We start from the raw sequence: 19826 nt of genomic DNA, 5'->3' as shown, positions 1-19826 counted from the left end.
CTGTCAGATCTAATCTTATTAAAGGCCCTGCTTATCATAATAGCCTAGGTCAGAATTAACAACTTCACACATGCCTACTTAAGTCTATAATCCTACCAACGGCAAAGCAATTAGTAATTTGCGATCATATCATAGATTAAACATTAATCTAGAAGAGACCTGTTTGATGGCTCCGACCGGTAACAAACCGTAGGGGAGACCGAGGTGAATTGTAACCATAGAGATATAGAGAGATGCCAACTAATCAAAATCAAAATCAAAATCAAAAAAATATTTATTCAGTTTAGACCACAAGTGGCACTTATGAACGTCAATAGAAAATAATAAAAAAAGAAAAGGTAGCCCTTATGGGGCACTTTACATGTCTCCTTATCTTTCGGGCCCTACCAGCGCTTCGAGACAAACATATGGCAAGTGCTGAGAAGAAACGCCGGAACAAACTCAGTCACCACTTATTGCCAGGAATTATCTAACGGTAAGAATAGTCAAATTTAAGTACATCAAATATGTGCAGACTGAACTGACCACGCATCCTTGTCATCAATATAGTCTCGAACCTTGTAGTACCCTTTGGACATAAGGGTATTTTTTATATGTATCTTAAAGGACATCATCCACGTTTCATATATTTTTGGTCCAAAATCAAAAGTGCCGGCCAACAAAAAAAAGTGATGTATTCTGACAGAATACGTCTGCCTTAGCATTTGTTACTATGGCACCAAAGCCGTAGCTCCACTGTGCGTCGAGTATTTGAGATCTAAAAGTCATCGACTATTCATACATTTTTTGTTCAAAATCAAAAGTGTCGGCCAATAAAAAAAAAAGTGCTGTATTCTGACAGAATACGTCCGCCTTAGCATTTGTTACTATGGCACCAAAGCTGTAGCACCACTATGCGTCGAGTATTTGAGATCTAAAATTGATCGACGATTCATACATTTTTTGTTCAAAATCAAAAATGTCGGCCAATAAAAAAAAAAGTGCTGTATTCTGACAGAATACGTCTGCCTTAGCATTTGTTACTATGACACCAAAGCTGTAGCACCACTGTGCGTCATAGTATTTGAGATCAAAGTCAGTCGTTTCATATTTATTTATTTATTTATTTATTTATTTTATTTATTATTCATTATTGAGCAATTACATATTTGATCCAAATAATATATATTTTTAGAACTCAAATACTACGATGCACAGTGGTGCTACAGCTTTGGTGCCATAGTAATAAATGCTAAGGCGGACGTATTCTATCAGAATACAGCACTTTTATTTTTTGGCCGGCACTTTTGATTTTTGGACCAAAATGGATGATGTCCTTTGTTTATTGGCAATTCGACAAGGTTGTGTGGTATTTTGTTAAATATGGTAATACATTTCCCCAAGAATGAATTACCTATCTTATGCAACCTAAATGATGGAACAGCAAGTTTATTCTTATGTCTCGTGTTAAATGAGTGGACGTCACTTTTCTTAGTAAATAAATGTATATGTTTACGGACATACATAATGTTATCAAATATGTATTGCGAAGCCACAGTCAATATATTGATTTCTTTAAAAACTTCTCTAAGCGAGTCACGTGGTTTAAGACCGTATATTGCCCGGACAGCTCTTTTCTGTAAAATGAAAATTGATTCTATGTCTGCTGCTGAGCCCCACAGTAAAAGACCATAAGACATAATACTATGAAAATAACTAAAATATACAAGCCTTGCTGTTTCAACATCAGTCAAGTTTCTGATCTTTCTCACCGCAAAGGCAGCTGAACTAAGTCTTCCCGCCAAGGCAGCAATATGGGGGCCCCATTGTAATTTACAGTCTAGGGTAATACCTAGAAAGACAGTAGAGTTTATCAGTTCAATGCGTTCATTATTTACTGTAATATTAGTATTAACTTGTTTGACATTAGGCATAGTGAATTTTAAACATTTAGTTTTTTTTGCGTTTAATAGCAAATTATTAGTTGTAAATCAGTCTAATACTTTGGAAAGAGCATTATTCACGTCGTCAAATATTTCCTGACGCCTGTCAGTTTTAAAAATTAAAGAAGTGTCATCAGCAAATAATACTATCTCACAAAGGTCCTTTGAAAAAAAAGGTAGATCATTTATATAAATCAGAAAGAGCAATGGTCCCAGTATTGAGCCTTGGGGCACTCCCATTTTTAGGGGGGCGCCCGAAGAGTTAGTTCCGTGAATATTTACTTTTTGTAATCTTTCTGAGAGGTAAGAGTGTAATAGGCTTAAGGCCTTGCCTGATACGCCATAATGTTCTAGCTTAAATAACAGAGTTTGATGATCAACACAGTCAAACGCCTTCGATAAGTCACAAAATACACCAATAGCATCTTTTTTCTCCTGCCAAGCATCGAAAATGTGTTTGATAAGAGCAACCCCTGCATCGGTCGTACTTTTCCCTTTTGTGAACCCATATTGTTTTTCATGAAACAGTTTATTTAAGTTAAAATGAGACAGTAGTTGATTGAAAATATTTTTTTCAAATATTTTACTGAGCGCAGGTAGTATCGATATAGGTCTAAAGTTGGATGGGTCACTTTTGTCTCCTGCTTTAAATAATGGTATGATTTTACTATGTTTCATCAGGGTAGGGAACTGACCTTCGTTAATACATTCATTAAAGATATGAGCTAAATGGGGAGCTATAAGAGGAATTATGGGTTTTATTATGTCTGTTGATATGCCCCATATATCCTCTGTCTTTTTTATATTTAGTTCTTTGAAAGTTTTTATAATAACTATGGGGTCTATTTGTCTAAATTTTAATGGGCTATTGCAAACATCAACACAACCCTCGAGAAGAGACATTGCCTGATATGAACATGAATTAAGATTGCTTGTTGTTATGATTGGTACATTTGAGAAGTAACCTTCGAATGCGTTTGCTACCTTATCATTGCATTTAATATACTTATTATCAATTTTTAATGCGAATGTGTCATCCCGAGATATAATTCTACAAGTTTCTTTATTAATACAATTCCAAGTAGCTTTAATACATACATACATTACATACGTGACAAAATTAAAAACTCTGGCAACAAATGCCAGAGTTTTTAATTTTGTCACGTATGTAAATAGATTTTGCCATAGTACAAACTTGTTTAAAAACTTTTGAGTATTTTTTTACATATTCTATAAAGTCCGGGTCGCTACTATAGGCTTTTCTACCATATAATTCAAACATTTTTTTCCTACTAATATAAATACCTACTGTAGCCCAGTCACTGAATTTAGTTTTATTGTTTTTAATAATAATTGTTTTCTTAGGAAAAGTTTTATTGAACTCATTTTTAATTAATTCAAATAATTGCTCATATAAAATATTTATACTACAGTTAAAATAATGCAAAAGTGGGACCTTATTAGATATTTGAGATTTAAATTTGTCTTTCTGGGATGCAGTGACTGGTCTATATTCTATTTCCTTGCTCGATGGCACAAAATGGTGTTGAAATGACGCTATTTGACCGCAATGATCAGAATTAACAAAATTTATTATTGATTTCTCTAGCACTAAGCAGTTACAGAATATATTGTCTAAGCAAGTGGCTGATGTTGGAGTCACCCTAGTTGGTTCAGAGAAAAGATTTAACAAGTTAAAAGATTTGAATAAAGGACAGTGCCAATCCATGTATGGAAGTTGGACCAAGTGCTGCCCAGAATGAAACTATAGTGCATTTTGTTCCTCAGGCCAATACTAATTTGTAAACTGGAGCGCACTGAAAACTGAAATCTATCCCTGGAGTTAAGAGAAAAAAAGAGTTTTGTTTTGAATTATTTACATACAAAATATCATCGATGTATACCTACTACGCACTAGATTTCGCGATTTTGGCATTAAATAACACTCGCTATGTTGAACTTAACCATACTGCATCCGTACACCTTACTTTAGTACGACTTCGACATTATTTATAAGCGATCAACCGCTGTTTCAGTAGTTTAGTTAGTTGACCGAAATTAATTATTTCCAAAATGGAGCAAGAAGTCTTAGCTTACAATAACTTCAATAATCGATTGTAATACACCAATAAATTGATTTTTCGCAAGGATAGAGAACTAAAACTTCTTGCTTCATTTTGGAAATAATGATTACTGTCAACTAACCAAACTATTGCAACAGCGTTAGATTGCTTATAAAGAATGTCTAAGTCGCACTAAAGTAAGGTGTACGGATGCAGTATGGTTAAGTTCAACATAGCGAGTGTTATTTAATGCCAAAATCACGAAATCTTATGCGTAGTACGTATACATCGATGATATTTTGTATGTAAATAATTCAAAACAAAACTCTTTTTTTCTCTTAACTCCAGGGATAGATTTCAGTGCGCTTCGGGTTACACATTAGTATTGGCCTGAGGAACAAAATGCACTATGGGTTGATTCTGGGCAGCACTTGGTCCAGACCCTGGCACTATCCTTTAAAAACCGTATTGAAAGAGAGGAATCTTCTATTATATTGATATTAAAGTCTCCACATACTGGGCTGAGTTTGAAACTCAGTGTCGCATTAGAAATTCACACACGCAAAGAAATCAAAATATGTGCTCATTGTCCACTGCGGTATCAGTACTCAACGTTCGAATAATCTTTTAGTACTACGCAAGCAATGTAAGGTCATTATTGCTTTCACGAATAATGTGTTCTGTTTTTGGGCATGTTGCTGCGACACCGGCCCCGCCCACTTGTCACATCTCCCTTTAGTTTCTGTGATCTGCGGTTGTAAGAAAGAAGTGAAGTGATATTGAAAGTTTTGTGGAACTTATTAACCACTAGCGAGCTCGTAACAATGCGCGTATTTTAGTTCAAGTCTCGAGCTAACAAGTGCGCTATTTTCAGCTCGCTGAAGTTAATAGGTTTCCCAAAATCGACATTGTCACAACTCTCCTCGGTCTCCCCTACCGTGTGTTTAGCACTTAACCGCGCCATTAATTCTCCTTTTAAAAACAGGACCGCTGCGTAATACGGTTAGCCGTATCTGTGCGGATCGGTATATGAATATTTATAAGTGTTAATCAACATTATTCGGACTCACGGATGGAAGAATTTAATTTTGTGCGACAGACGGACGAATCGTAATTGGTTTTTAAGGGGGAAGAGAATTGCTCAGTAATTAATGTATGTACGAGGATTTACATACGACTATCAGACAGTAGTTTGAAGTTCTGCGTTGGAAGTGTTTCAGGGTATGCTTTATTGAACGAATGTCAATATTTTTCCTCTAGAAAGAAATGAAAAAAACAACTTAGTTATCTGAACTGAAAAAAAAAGGACAAGTAAAAGCTTTTTTTCATATCTATTTATGTACTTACCTTACACACTCATCAAAATCGTTTTGACTGTAATTAAATATTTCCAATTAATTATGTCATATAATTATGTACGAGTGACTCTACCATCTGTAAAATCCTTGTCATAATTATGTTCCTAAAATAATTAAAGAACATAAATATCATAATCGCATTACTTTCAAGAAAATACAGAGTCATGCAATGTTAAATTGCAAACTACAAAGCCTTTCTGTTCAAACAAACTTCACTTTTCACACCAACTTTGCGTAAACGAGAAAGGCGAAGCAGCTCTATTTACGTCAGCCCAAAGATATTTAAAACCAAATTCAACGTCTCGGCCATAACTTAAGCGCAAACTCTGGCCCGTTAGGGAATTTCTCACAAGTGAACTGGTAGAAAAAGTTATTTAAACTCCGTCCGAGTGTATGACAACTGATAACAGTGGGGCCGAGTTGCGACACCCCTGAGAAATGGCGGGAGTTAGTGTGCAAGTTTTCATATAGACCGCTGGTGTTGGAGGTGAGGTGGTGTTCGGGTATTGTAACTTTAAGGCTGGGTTGCACCATCTTATTTTAACTTTGACAAACGTCAAAAATCTGTCAAACTCCATACAAAAACACCGGTTATCGTAATAGTTACGGTCAAAGTTAGGTTGTGTGTGTAACTCAGCCTAAGTGAGATAAAAGGTGTATTTTAACTCAAATGACGTACTTTATTTATAAAAAAATGTAGTGTATATATGGCCATGCGTCGTAGTGTAGAGTTCCGTAATTGATTATTACAATAAACAAAATGGAAGGGTTTAGTAATTATTACAATAAACAAAGTAAAAAAATCAAACCAACCGGATTGAGAACTTCATACTTTTGTCTAGGTCGGTTAAAAATGCACTTACTCATAAAGAAACTTAACAGAACTTATCTTGAATATAGGTATTAGTATTCCTTTTTATGGTTAGAAAAACACATTTGTAAAAAAAACTAAATATTAGTGACTGACTATTGAAGAGCGATAGATAAAACTAACTCTATTAATTAACCCTAAACCAGGCCTAAAAATCATTGGTTTTCAACCGTATCTTCACAGCATAAAGTTCAAATTCATGGGGGCATTGTGGATACCAGAGCCTGGTTCTAGAGTCTTAACCCTTTAAGATTGAAGCTCACAGAAAGTATTTTTTGATAGTAGTATGCTTACCTTACTGTCTCTCATCAGGGTTGCCCAAAAATTGTATCACTACTTTAAAAGAACCTCCACACTGAAGAATATCCACAAAATAAGCGGTCACACCGCATACCGCAGCGCTCTTCAGTCATTGTGTATTCACACAAACTTTTGATATAACCCCCTTACGAACCTGCCTACTGAATATTTCATTAATACCGAGTTTTTTTCTGGAAGCACCCGTATTTGCATGTTATGAGCACCTACGAGGCATCATGGGGTGCTACGTGTCCGTAGGTTTAGCTAAACGAATTATTTCAAGGGGCATATTGTGGCAAGCATGTTTTTTCGGCTTGGACGTTATATGAAAGTGGATGAGGAGCAGATGGTGCGAATGGTAAGTGGTTCTTGTAAGAAAGAGGGAATATGTTTGGTAAAGGTGGTGGCAATTTGACAGTTGCGAGTCTCAATCGAGATAAAGCAAATACCTATTGAGATGCACGAGCATTTTATACATGGAGCCATATACGGTATTTTTATGTTTATCGTAGCCTCTTCGATAGTTAACTGTTAACTTTGTTACGGCAAGGAACTTTTTTGTGTTAGTTAGAAGTAAGATAGCCAGTTCCTCTGTGGTTGAGGATTCTGGATGAAAGTCGCTTCCACATTCAGCCTGATCATAATTTTCCATCAGGTCAGGCCAAGTAAGAGCTTCTTCGCCGTGGAAAAAAACAAATGCTTTTGTTTTCGTTGAACTATATCATCAGGTGAGATACAGGCTAAGAGATTCCTCGATGTGGATAAAAAAAAGAACAAATAAAACAATTTTCTCACACATCACAATTTTTGTTGTGGTTACAGAAATGCTAGTATAACCATTTGTCTCTAATGGAATCTAAAACCCGTATGTACTTTTGAAACCTTTGCGTAAAGAGTTTACTAGTAAATTTAACCTCCGTCATTCTCAAAATCGACGTTATGCCAAACACAACCGCATAAAACTTTGCATCGATCAGTTTTAAAGTTTCAAACAATAAACCGGTTATTTTCATAAATTACAGCGCTGTATGTACATGTCCAAATTAGCATATTTTCGCCCAACTTACCGTAGTTAATATTTCACAACAGTTATTCATTTATGTACTCACCACATAGTTTCAGGCCTCATACTCCGTGCGGTCACGGCGCATAACTGGTATTCGGTTTTGAACTATTGCAATATTAATTTAGTTACATAATTTATTAGGTGCTAAAACGCAATAAATTCTTGGCGAAAATTGCTTGATTACGATAAAACGTGATGTGGGTCTATGCCTAAATTATGCTCTACTCTTGAAGATAATTCAAGCTTATGGTTGGTAGATTTCGAGGTTTGGGTCACCCAAACTTTTTAGCATAAATCATATTTATTTATTTATTTATTTATTTATTTATTCTAGAAGGCTGCTTGAAGTCTTACAGAAAATCCAACGCGCCAACAAGTTATAGGTACAATCGTGCAAATAATATCAATTAAAAATGTCAATATTGTGTACAATTGTCAAGTAAAACGATAACAAATCAGTCAAATAAAATCAAAAATTAAATACATAAATAATTGTCTTAGAATGTCATATTACCTACATAATAAGAATAAGTATTAAATATTATTATGTCCAGATATTAGTATTAATGTCCATATTATAGTTATTAATTACACAAAAGTCGATAAATTAATACTAATATTGTACCCAAGCGGTCGGCAAATATATCGATATCGTCGTGCTGAGCAACCAAGTCCCCGATTAAACATAGTGCGCGGGTAGAAGGCGCGTTCGCTGCGCGAGTGGTGCGCGTGACCGGCCGTTGTAGCAGCCTAGGGCGGCGACGCGGTTCAATAATCCCGGTTTCATCCCGTGGTATTCGCGTGGGCACTAATAAGCCTACTTTTGCTACTATCTGGGGACTTTCAATTTTACCGTGTATAATCGACAGATAGTAGACTATACTGGACATTATCCTCCTAAACTTGAGAGTAAATAAATAATATTAAATAAATAAATAAATATCCTTGGACATTTTACACTGCGCTTCTAGTCCCAAACTAAGCAAAGCTTGTACTATGGGTACTAGACAACGGATATAAACATACTACTTTTTTTTTTTTGTAAATACATACTTATTATACATAGAAAACACCCAGTCCAATACAAACAAATATGTTCATGCACACAAATGTTTGTACTGTGCGGGAATCGAACCCGCAACCTCCGGAATAGAAGTCCGTTTCGAACCACTACACCAAACGGCCGACAGTATTATTTCGTTATAACATGAGCAGAGACCAATTTGGTACAACAGTTTTATTATTTTTGCTTTATTTCAATTTGTATCATTTCATTTTTAGTACCAAATAAGTATTTTTTCTTTATTTTTCTTTCTTTCTAATAATGGGGAATAAATATTTTTTTCCCCATTAGGTACCTACTAATAATGTGTTAAGATAAATGATCTTCACTAAAGACTTCGTTCTTCAAATCATAAATTAAATTGGAGCTAAACTACAACGTTAAGCTGACACTAGCCGCATTCAATATCTAGAACTAAGCCTGTAATCGGTAGTAAACAAACAATTATCTCTACTGTGCAGCCACTGCCTGTATAAAGTCCCTACCTCTCTACCACTATAATTCATTGTTATTTGCTGAGCTAAAGTCAGCTTCCTTAATACAATAGAACATTGTAACTACACAACGCCTACTAATAACTAAACCTCTAATCAAAATAATCAATACTAGCTTTTGCCCACGGCTTCGCCCGCGTGTAAATGGTGTACTCCTGTTTTACCCACGTCTGCCATTGGCGGATATCGCAACTTTTTTCCCGAAGTCCGCCAATGGAGGACAAAATGGCAGAGGACGGTGATACCTACATCATGAATATGTTCTGTCACAGAAATAAAATCTATCAATTTTATCCCAGATTTTTTAGGGGCATCAATCTATACTAATATCTAACTATCCTGTTTTTGTTCGTTTAGTAGTTTTTGAGTTTATCGCGAACAGGCAGACGCAGCAAAAGACTTCGTTTTTATGTAGTGCTTTAACTCTGCAATACAGCTACTAGCAGAATAAAATCTGTACAGCCATAAGTCATGTATTTCACTTAGGGCGGTGCAGTCGTGACGCCAAATAATGGCCACTCGGATTATTGAGAGTACGAATTTATCGCGCCGTGCATCGGATCCACGTGGGTGGGCGATTGTTACCACTACGAGTGGAATACGACTTTTCAAGATTTTATAACATTAAATAGGACTCTATTAATCAACTACATTTTTGCAGATGGTAAATTATTTAATTTATCTAACAGCATTAACAGTAGCAGTGACCACAGCAGTAGCAGCTGTGACCAGGCATATTTTGAAGTGTAGGGTTTTTGCACTGGAGGAGTCGAACCAACTTCGAACTCCTTCTATGTTCTTCTGATTAATTTCGTTGCGGATCCAAAGGCAGTTTAACTTTCCCCCAGGACAAACTTGACCTTCACTGGTTGGGTTGTTAGTGGCGGTCAAGTTGTAGATCCTGGCTACTCGGGAGTTGCAGCGGTGGGAACGAGAGGTGAGAAAAGTCCCGTTGATTAAATAGTTAATCACATATTTTGGCAGACAGCATTAAAAGTAGCAGTAATTATAAGAAACAACCTAGTCCATATTTTGAGTCAAGTGTAGAGTTAGTGAAGAGATAGAAGCTGGGCTTGTTGTACATCTGATAACTTCTGAACAATATTTTAATCTGGTAACATTTTACATTAAAAATGTTTTTTTTTTCTTATTTTCGACAAAAAAATTACTGGCAAAAAATTTAAATAATTCAGCTCTCGTTTTAATTTTAAACATTGCCTTTATACTATCTAAAAACTTTCATCTAAATTAGAAAATAAATTAATTTAACATTTTAAATGCAGTATTTTTATGTCAAAGGCGATTAATCTGACCAGAAATGCAATAACGAGATTCTACGCGATCCAATTTAATCGTTATTCAAAGAAAAAACATTTATAAAGCGATTTCTTTGTCGTTTCTAATAGAAATGCCTGCTTTGACAACGTACAATGCTTTAATTTTATTTCTTATCGACTGATATCAAAACTCTTAGGATTGGCGCAAGCGTAGATACAAGCGACGCAATGCAGAGTACTTATCTTTTTTTTGTCATCATCTAATACATTAGGTTCACTGACGTGGAAAGTGTGGAAACTAGGAATAGAGCAGATTTGTCATTTTACGGCTATGAAATGTGACCATGTATTTATATTCCATTCTGAAATGATGTAATGTTTTTCATATTGGAGCAAAGCGTCTGTTATAGTCATGTGTAGTCCTTATATCACTGCGATTAGATATTAATTACAATTCATCCACCGATAATATCCATTAGATATTGTAATATTTTTGGTAGGCAATATCTCATCACCATCTCCACTGCATGAGCATGAATTATTACGGTATGTAGATATAACTTAATTTTTATTTTCTTTTGTCTACATCACCTGTGACTCCGCTTACGCGCACCCTTAGTAAGGGCATTGCGAGCTTGATCCAAACGGAATGCGGGCAAAATTAATTCAAGGATAGTATCGTTCCTTTGTGCTCGTCCTTTTTGCTGACGACAGATTAATTCTATGGTTTCATGGTTAAATTAGCTATCGTACAATTAGACTTACTTTGGTACTAAATAATGTAAGATAAATACTGGATTTCATTGAGATCTAAATTACTTGGCTTGATAATTTCCGTTCACATGGTAACAAGGAAAGTATTATATGGATTTACTGGAAACCTGAACAATAAAGAACTGAGTAAAGTAAATAGAAATGCTCATTAAAAAATGAAGGGTATATTGGGTTCATTTTATAATAGGAAAAACGGGGTCAAACCCTTGGTTCGAATTACGACATTTTGACCTTTGCTGCTTTAAAACTTTGTGAGAGTTATGGCAGCTGAAACAAACATAAAATCACAAGAGTTTTTAATCAGACTAGTATTTTTTTTTACTGTTTTTTTTTTTCAGTTTTCCACGATAATTATCACTGTCGTATCCTCCGTGTACGAGATTTATTGTTAATCACGTTATTAGAGCGATAAGACAGTACTTGAGTACATATAACTGTACTTACTTCTAGCAATAGAAGTGGCGGCTTCAAAATTATATACAACCTAATTTAAAAAATACTGAAAACTTCGCAAAAATTTAATTTCGGACGTTTATTTTGACGAAAACATCCCCCCTTATGGCCCAGGCAAGTTACGACCACTTAATCAAGGCAAACTACGAACAAAGTATCTATTTTGCTAAAGTGAAACTTTGGTTACATCAGCCGGTTTCAGCTGGCCCCATAAAACTTGAAGTGCTTAATCAAATACATAGTTTTGGGACGAATGCGTAATTGGCAGAGACAAGTTTGGATATAGACGCCCCGTAAAAAAATTACCGGCATTGAATACTATTAGTTTTTTTTTATTAATGTGGGTTATAAATTAAAAACAGTGGCATAAAGTCTTTAGTGAAACACTAGTGACTCATTTGTAAGAAAACCAAAAAAGAAAAAAAAATTGAAATAAACATAATGAAGCTTTTCCTTATACCATTTGCTTTCTACTGGTAGTATCTTAATAAAATTTTATTGTTTGTCTTACTTATACTCCGGAATTCGTTGTTCGTGTAATTTCTAAACTAATCTACTTAATGATCTAAACTTAAAAACTACATAGTTAATTTTTCTTAGTACAGTGCATTATTATTGCAATAATTAATATGTAATTAAGTCTTTCTAAGGCAGCGCTCCTTTCCTTTTACTTTCGGCTAACTGCTAGCTGAAAGTAATTCATTGATTCCTTAATAATTACTTAGCTTTGTTTAATCAATATTTAAAGTAAGTGAGGTCTAAAACAGTACATTTGTCTGTGGTGTTCGAGAACATACGCTGGCCTTCGTTAATAGAAACAAAAACATGATGTGAGGCCCCGCGTTGTGTTTGCGAGTTGTGGAATTAATATGGAGCTAAGTTCCGAGGAGCTTTAGGTCGGCAGTATTGAGAACTCCGAGTAAGTTGTGTTACAAGTGGTTCCATTTAACACGACTGTCATTATTTTATAAAGAAAAGACAACTATTACCTCAAAATATTATAGGAAATGAAAGAAGTAAAAAAATGAGCTTTTTATGCATGAAAAGACAGGTATTTGACCGCAATCGCACCTGGTGCTCAGATTATTATGAATGTGCCTAGGTACTTCTTGCTTTCTGTTATGCTATTGATAGTGCGTTTTAAAAGTACTTTAAAACGAAGTTTTATTTGATTACCTACTTAACTAACACTTATCTCTCTATCGTGTGGTCGTAGGTACCTTTTCCTGCATTCATCAATCGGATGCTCATTATCATCAATCGGATCCTGACTGAAACCTGCGCAAGAATTAAACCTAACTGACTATAACCAAATTGTTTCAGGGGCCTTTTGCACGGCAATCCAGTTTTGCGGGACCCTAATGCAGGAACCCGCATATGAACACGAATTCTAAATTCGAACGGATCGGCTTTTTTGCGGGACACTGCAAACAAGATGTTGTTGTGAATGTTAATATTAAAATACTAGGCTGGGTCACCATCATATTTTAATTTTAGCAAACGTCAAAATCTGTCAAACTCCATACAAAAAGCACCGGTTATTGTTAAAGTTACGGTTAAAGTAAGTTAGTGCAACTCGGCCGTATAGGTACTATTAAGACGAGATGCTGCAAAAAACGGGATGTCTCCAAAGGAAAGAGCCTTCAGAAGAAATTATATTTCCCAATAAAAAAACAACAAGCAAACCCATAACCTCGCGAAAGGTCGCCCATCGGAGCGGAACCCCGCCGGTTTATAAGCCAAAATCCATAGCCCGCCTCAAGAAACGCTCGATAGTAATAACTGCGATATTTATCATCTCTCGATCCATTAGGCGGGCGGCAGTATGTTCCGGTTTCCGGACAGCGTTCCGGGAAACGTTCCGGACGGCGGAACAACCGCGGAATGCCAGGGTGTGCGGAACGTTTACACGGGCGGATTTAAGACCGCGGTTTGGACGTAGTATGTGAACAGTTGCAGAGCATGCCTTGAAGACTGGTAGTTATGTTAAGTCTACGTTAGAGACAAATGTAGCTTTGTGTGTTATCTTGGCATCGTCAAAGTTCTAACAGTACGTAAGTCAAAAATGTGCATTTTACATTAGATTGGTCGGAAAAAAGCACGCGGTCTTTCTTCATCCAATGGCATCAAAATGTTAAAACTGTAAAAAAAATGGCTTACGCACTGTTACAACTTCACTGACGGTATGTAACTTGTAAATAAAAAACATTGCTAAGGTCTTTAACTACCTAAATAATGGATTTGGATTTTGGTTATTATTGTCAAAATAAGCAGGAGGTATAAAAATCAAACTACAGACTTTCGTAAATGATATACGCCTTCATAATATTTTTTATTCGAATGTGTGGGAAAATTGTCTATTCCTGTACCCACATAGTGCAGTTGTCACGTTGTAAACAAATCAATAAAAATACAAGTATCAAAATCACTAAATAAAAAAAAATATTGCGAACACACTGAAAATCGTACAAAGCCTAAAACACTGGTGAACATAAAATTGTTACTTAACTTTTAAAGTTTAGTAAAGTTCACACTTCAATTTTTGCTTTATTATTCTAGTTACAAACCAGATGTGTAAACACGTGGTAGGCTTAGGGTAGACCGGGGACAATAGTACCATTTTTTGGAAATTGTTCAATATTGAGAAATCTAATGAAATATAACTTATTCTGTTACTATGCTGTAAAAACTAGACTCCTAAGCTACAAATTTAAGCATGCAGAGTTGAACTATTCTTTCGAATACTTAATGAAAAACGAGTTTGAACTGTACGATGTCTCATGTTACAATTGACCCCTACAACGGGTCAATTGTACCAATAATATATGAGGCTATAAAAGTCGTTATGTTTATCTAATCATCACCTTTATTGGTATTCTGTACTCTTAATCTCCTACAATCATCATTCTTTATTAATTGAGATCGAAAATATTTAGGAACAAGTATGAAAAATCAACACTAAAGTTTAAAAACAAAACAAGAACTTTTCTTCCATAAAAACGAAAAAGCTAACTGTTTCTACATAATATGTCATTTATTTGGCTCGGATATTGCTCCTGAAACAACAATAAGCATAATAACAATGATAGAATACTCAAAACTTAAAAATCTATTTTTGTATGAGGGTACAATTGACCCCTGGTACAATTGACCCTGATTTATTTATACCTACTAATGCTTCGCCCTTTTAAAAAATTTTCATAAGCCTGTTCATAAAGGAATAGATCCGTTGATCCGTGATCAGTACTTTTGACTCTACGTCGAGGCATCTAAAACAAAACGTTCAAATGCTTAGTTACTTACTGAATTAAGCTAAAATGTACATATTCAGAAGGGTTTTAGAAACCTATATTAAAATATTTTAAGTAGGCATTTAGGTACTTATATCACCTTTTTATCGACATCTACCTACTTATTTAATAAAACACATTAACTATTCTTTCAGTAGGTATGCCTATAATTATAAAAATATAATTGTAAAAATGTAAAATAACCACGTGAATGTTTTATAATAACTTATTTTATTATAAGTATAGGTACTTTAAAACCAATTTAAAATATTAAGTATAAAATAAGGTTCCGGGGGTTAATTGTACCACGGGGTTGATTGTACCGCTACAATTGACCCCATGGAGACTGGTACATTTGTTCCAAGTAGGTAGTAAAGAGAACTTCACCTAAAATTCAGTCATTTTCACAGTGAATGCCAATAATTCGCTGTCGATACAAAGTTTAGAGCCTGGATAAACTATTGACAACAATACTTTGGTAACAAATAGCATATTAGGCAACTTATGGGCTCATATATTTGACATAAAAACTTACTGCGGCTGGGCAAAAAACAAAAATCCTTCCTGTACACCTTCGTTTTTCAGCGCAAGCGCCGCCGACTGGTGAGCGGATGGAAACACAAAAAGCGCATATTCTGACGCTATGCACACAATCTAACGTCGCTTGTATGAAGAAATATCGCCGATGGTACTATTGACCCGTGGTACTATTGTACCCGGTCTACCCTATTAAGATAAACAGTTATAATAAGGTATTATTTTTCAGCGAAAATGTCTAATGTTTGGTCGACAGTGTATAAGAACGCCCAACAATCTAACTGCAGCATTAAAGTAGTAATTTACTTATTCGCTTCAATGTTAAATGATGCGATATGTCCAAGTTGCCCCCTAAATATTCAAATTGAGTTAAATTCGGGAGTCACGCGCAGGCATACGTTCCGAAGTTGCAGCCCTCTGCCTAATATATTGTCACCTACTGACCCCTGACTTTGGGTGTTGTGGCATCAGCTTAAATTGGCCGCTGTCGGTTTAACAATTACTGAAATCTAGTGTCACATTATTGTAATACCAACGGTTTAATGTGCCATTGAAAGCACAGAAGCTTGCCTATTTCTTTTTCAAACAGTGAGATTAATTAAATCCTGCAATATTAAGGGCAAAGTAGTAAGAAATACTTAAATTAATTTTAAACTGATAGGTGTTTTACATGGAAACTACCTAGAGTCTTCAATTTGTTTCAGTATCTCCTTTATGTAAGACATCCTTGTCTTTTCCATTAAATCGAGAAAGAGAAATGGAATTATCAAATACCAGCTCTACCTTAAAATCTTAAACAAGAAGCTAAGTTCACCCAATTTTACATAGTATTTTCCAACTATCGCCAACATCTCCGAAGATATCTCAACTATTGATCGACAATCGCGTTCTATATCGCCAAACAAATTGCGAATTTCCCATTCCAGCTGCATTCCGCAGACACGTATAATATCAGTTCCGCTTACTTTCCACACTTATCGAATCCAGGTCGGGTGCCATAGATGGAACTCATTGCGATGCAGCCGCCGATCCGAATCAGGCGCACTACGAAGATCCGTATTCACGAGGCGCGCCTTGAGTTAGTCCTATCGGAATTCGTAGGTAAGTTAGCGATTGTCTTAGGACTATGGCCGGGTATTTCAATCAGCAAGTTTTTTAATGTCTTTATCTTCTAGTGCCTTGTTCTGTAGTTATTTTTAGGGTTCCGTACCTCAAAAGGAAAAAACGGAACCCTTATAGGATCACTTTGTTGTCCGTCTGTCCGTCCGTCCGTCTGTCAAGACCCTTTTTCTCAGGAACGCGTGGAGGTATGAAGCTGAAATTTCCAAGCCAACGCAATCAAAAGATACAGCCGTTTATGCCGCAAATTTTCGACACTTGCAAGGGAATCAAAACCTACAGGGTGCTTCCCGTGAACTCAGAATCTTGAAAGGTACGAAGCAACGTCTTATAGCATAGATAAAGGAAAAATTACGAAAACCATAAATTTTTAGTTACATCACATAATATATTTTTTTTAAATAATTTTAAACTTACTACCCATTTCCTCATAAACGCATAGGGGTATTAAATTGAAATTCATACCAAATACTCAGGTCTATAATACCTTTAAGCTGTAACAAAATCAAACTTCTATGTCAACGCAATCAAAAGAAACAGCAATTTAAGCTGCATATTTTGAAACTCGCAAGTACTCGCAAGGGAATCAAAACTTAAAGGGTACTTCCAGTCGACCTAGAATCTTGAAATTTGGCATGAAGCAACGTTTTATAGCACACATAAAGGAAGAATTCCGAAAACCTTAAATTTTTAGTTACATTACAAAATATATATTTTTTAATAAATATAAACTTATTACTTTTTTCCTCATGAACGCGTAGAGCTATCAAGTTGAAATTCATATCAAATACTTAGATCTAATTGCCTTTAACCCGTGAAAAAAAAAATTCTAAGTCAACGCAAAAACGCAAAACGCAAAAGTACAACCATTGATACCGCATATTTTGAAACTCGCAACTACACGCAAGGGAATTAAAACCTAAAGACCACTTCCCGTTGACATAGAATCTCGAAATTTGGTAAGAAGCAATAGCTTACAGCACAGGTAACAGAAAAATTCCGAAAAGCTTAAAATTTTAAGTAGTTATACCACCAAAAAAATTGTGATTGTAAACATAATTTTAGTTACAGCAATGACCGCGAGTTATTATACTATGTATGGGGAGGGCAACATTTTTCAAACGGCAAAGACGACCTCACTCATCGTCATTCAATCCTGATGTTTTGGTGAATGTAGCTGTATAATCTAAATGCGTCCTAATAAATGATATGTGTTAATCTATAATATATATAAAAATGAAACCCGTTTTCCGTTGTCACGACATAACATGAAAACGGCTTGACCGATTTGGCTGATTTTTTTTTTGTAGTTTTCTAATACTCTGTACAGGTTTTTACGGAAAAAAATATAAAGAAAATCTCTACGCTAAGGCGGTACGAAGTTCGCCGGGTCAGCTAGTCTATATATATAAAAATGAAACCCGTTTCGCGTTGTCACGGCATCACGTGTGAACGGCTGAACCGATTTCGATAATTCTTTTTTTTAAATGTTTGTGGAAGTCCAAGGATGGTTCTTACGGAAAAAAATATTAAGAAAATCTCTACGCTAAGGCGGTACGAAGTTCGCCGGGTCAGCTAGTACAATATAAAAATGAAACCCGTTTTCCGTTGTCACGACATAACATGAAAACGGCTTGACCGATTTGGCTGATTTTTTTTTTGTAGTTTTCTAATACTCTGTACAAGGTTTTTACGGAAAAAAATATAAAGAAAATCTCTACGCTAAGGCGGTACGAAGTTCGCCGGGTCAGCTAGTATAAAATAAAGGATTACTTAAACGATAAAGAGATCTTTGTCTTAAATTTATGCTCCTCCATCTTTCCCCATTGTAATGTTATTAATTTCATTTTGCAATAAAAATACCATAGTTATGACTCGATTGTCGTAATGAACGAACTTTGTAAACCTTGCAGGTTTGTCCGAACCCTCGGTGCGCGAGTCCGACTCGCACTTGGCCGGTTTTTTTTAATGCGTTCACCATAACCATACTGGTATGAAATAACAAGCTGTAGGGGTCTGTCCAGTAAAAAAGCGAATAAACGATGCTATCTAATTAGTTTCCTAGCATCACATAAAATCGTAAAATGTAGATAAATTGTAGTGTTGTTGAAATTGCACCAATATGATTTTGACTTATTTGCGATTCTTTAAAAAAGAAACTGCTAAGATTGTTAATACCAGAAAAGACCGTTTCATTTTCCCCCCCATCAAAATGTTTCACAATGCAATTATTTGCTTACATAAAATTTTAAAGGGGCCCAACGGAAGAGTATTCTCTTAATTCGCTGTCGTAAAAAACAAAAAGGGAGGTTCTTAATGTAATCAAAAGTTACTGAGCTCTAACGGAGTCGATTTGAATAGATTTTCAATTACAATCAGTAAGGATTACGGGCTATCGTTACGAAGTGTTGGACAAACGGGCCGCTTGTAATTTGTCGGCTAATCCTGGGCTGGTTTAATCTAGGGTCTGCTTCGGTAAAGGTTTGTGCACACGATAGTGCATTAACCTAAATGCTAAAATTATCTTGTGCAGTGATGTTAAGTGCTTATTTACTAGTACCTATTTTTGAAATGGCAATGGGCAGGGCATATAGTACGCAGAACTGACGGCCGATGGGGCAGCAAGGTTCTCGAATGGAGGCCGCGTACCGGAAAACGCAGCGTAGGACGTCCACCTACAAGGTGGACCGACGACATCGTAAAGGTAGCAGGGAAGCGCTGGACGCAGGCCGCTACCAATCGATCAACGTGGAAAGCATTGGGGGGGGGGGGGGGGGCTATGTTCAGCAGTGGACGTCCTATGGCTGAAATGATGATGAAGATGATGATTTTTCAAATTAATAATGGGTTAGCTGCTGTACATTATTCTTCTTCTCAGTCGGTACACTCTTGTCAGAGTGGTCGTGGTCATCATTTTGAATCACGATTCAGAGTGATGTTCCTCGTAATACGGCGCTATTCCTCGCGGACTGCAGCTTTCCGGGTACTTTCGCTAACCGAGCACTTAGTTGCAGCCTTGATCTGGTCCGTCCATCTCATTGGTGATCTACCACGTGGTCTGGTGCCCTCAACTTTTCCCTGCACTACGAGACGCTCTATGGAGTCATTAGAAAGAAAGAAAGTATTTATTTGATGCGAGTATTAAAAGCGTTACAAATAAATAACAACTTAAACACTAAAGACAGAGTACACGCACCAAAATGGCATCTGCTCAGTATAAGCCGTGACGGCAGAGAGCA

Source organism: Ostrinia nubilalis, chromosome 18 (genome assembly GCF_963855985.1).
Source record: "Ostrinia nubilalis chromosome 18, ilOstNubi1.1, whole genome shotgun sequence".
In the NCBI taxonomy this organism is placed as follows: Eukaryota; Metazoa; Arthropoda; class Insecta; order Lepidoptera; family Crambidae; genus Ostrinia; species Ostrinia nubilalis.
Note: the sequence above shows the minus strand (reverse complement) of the source record.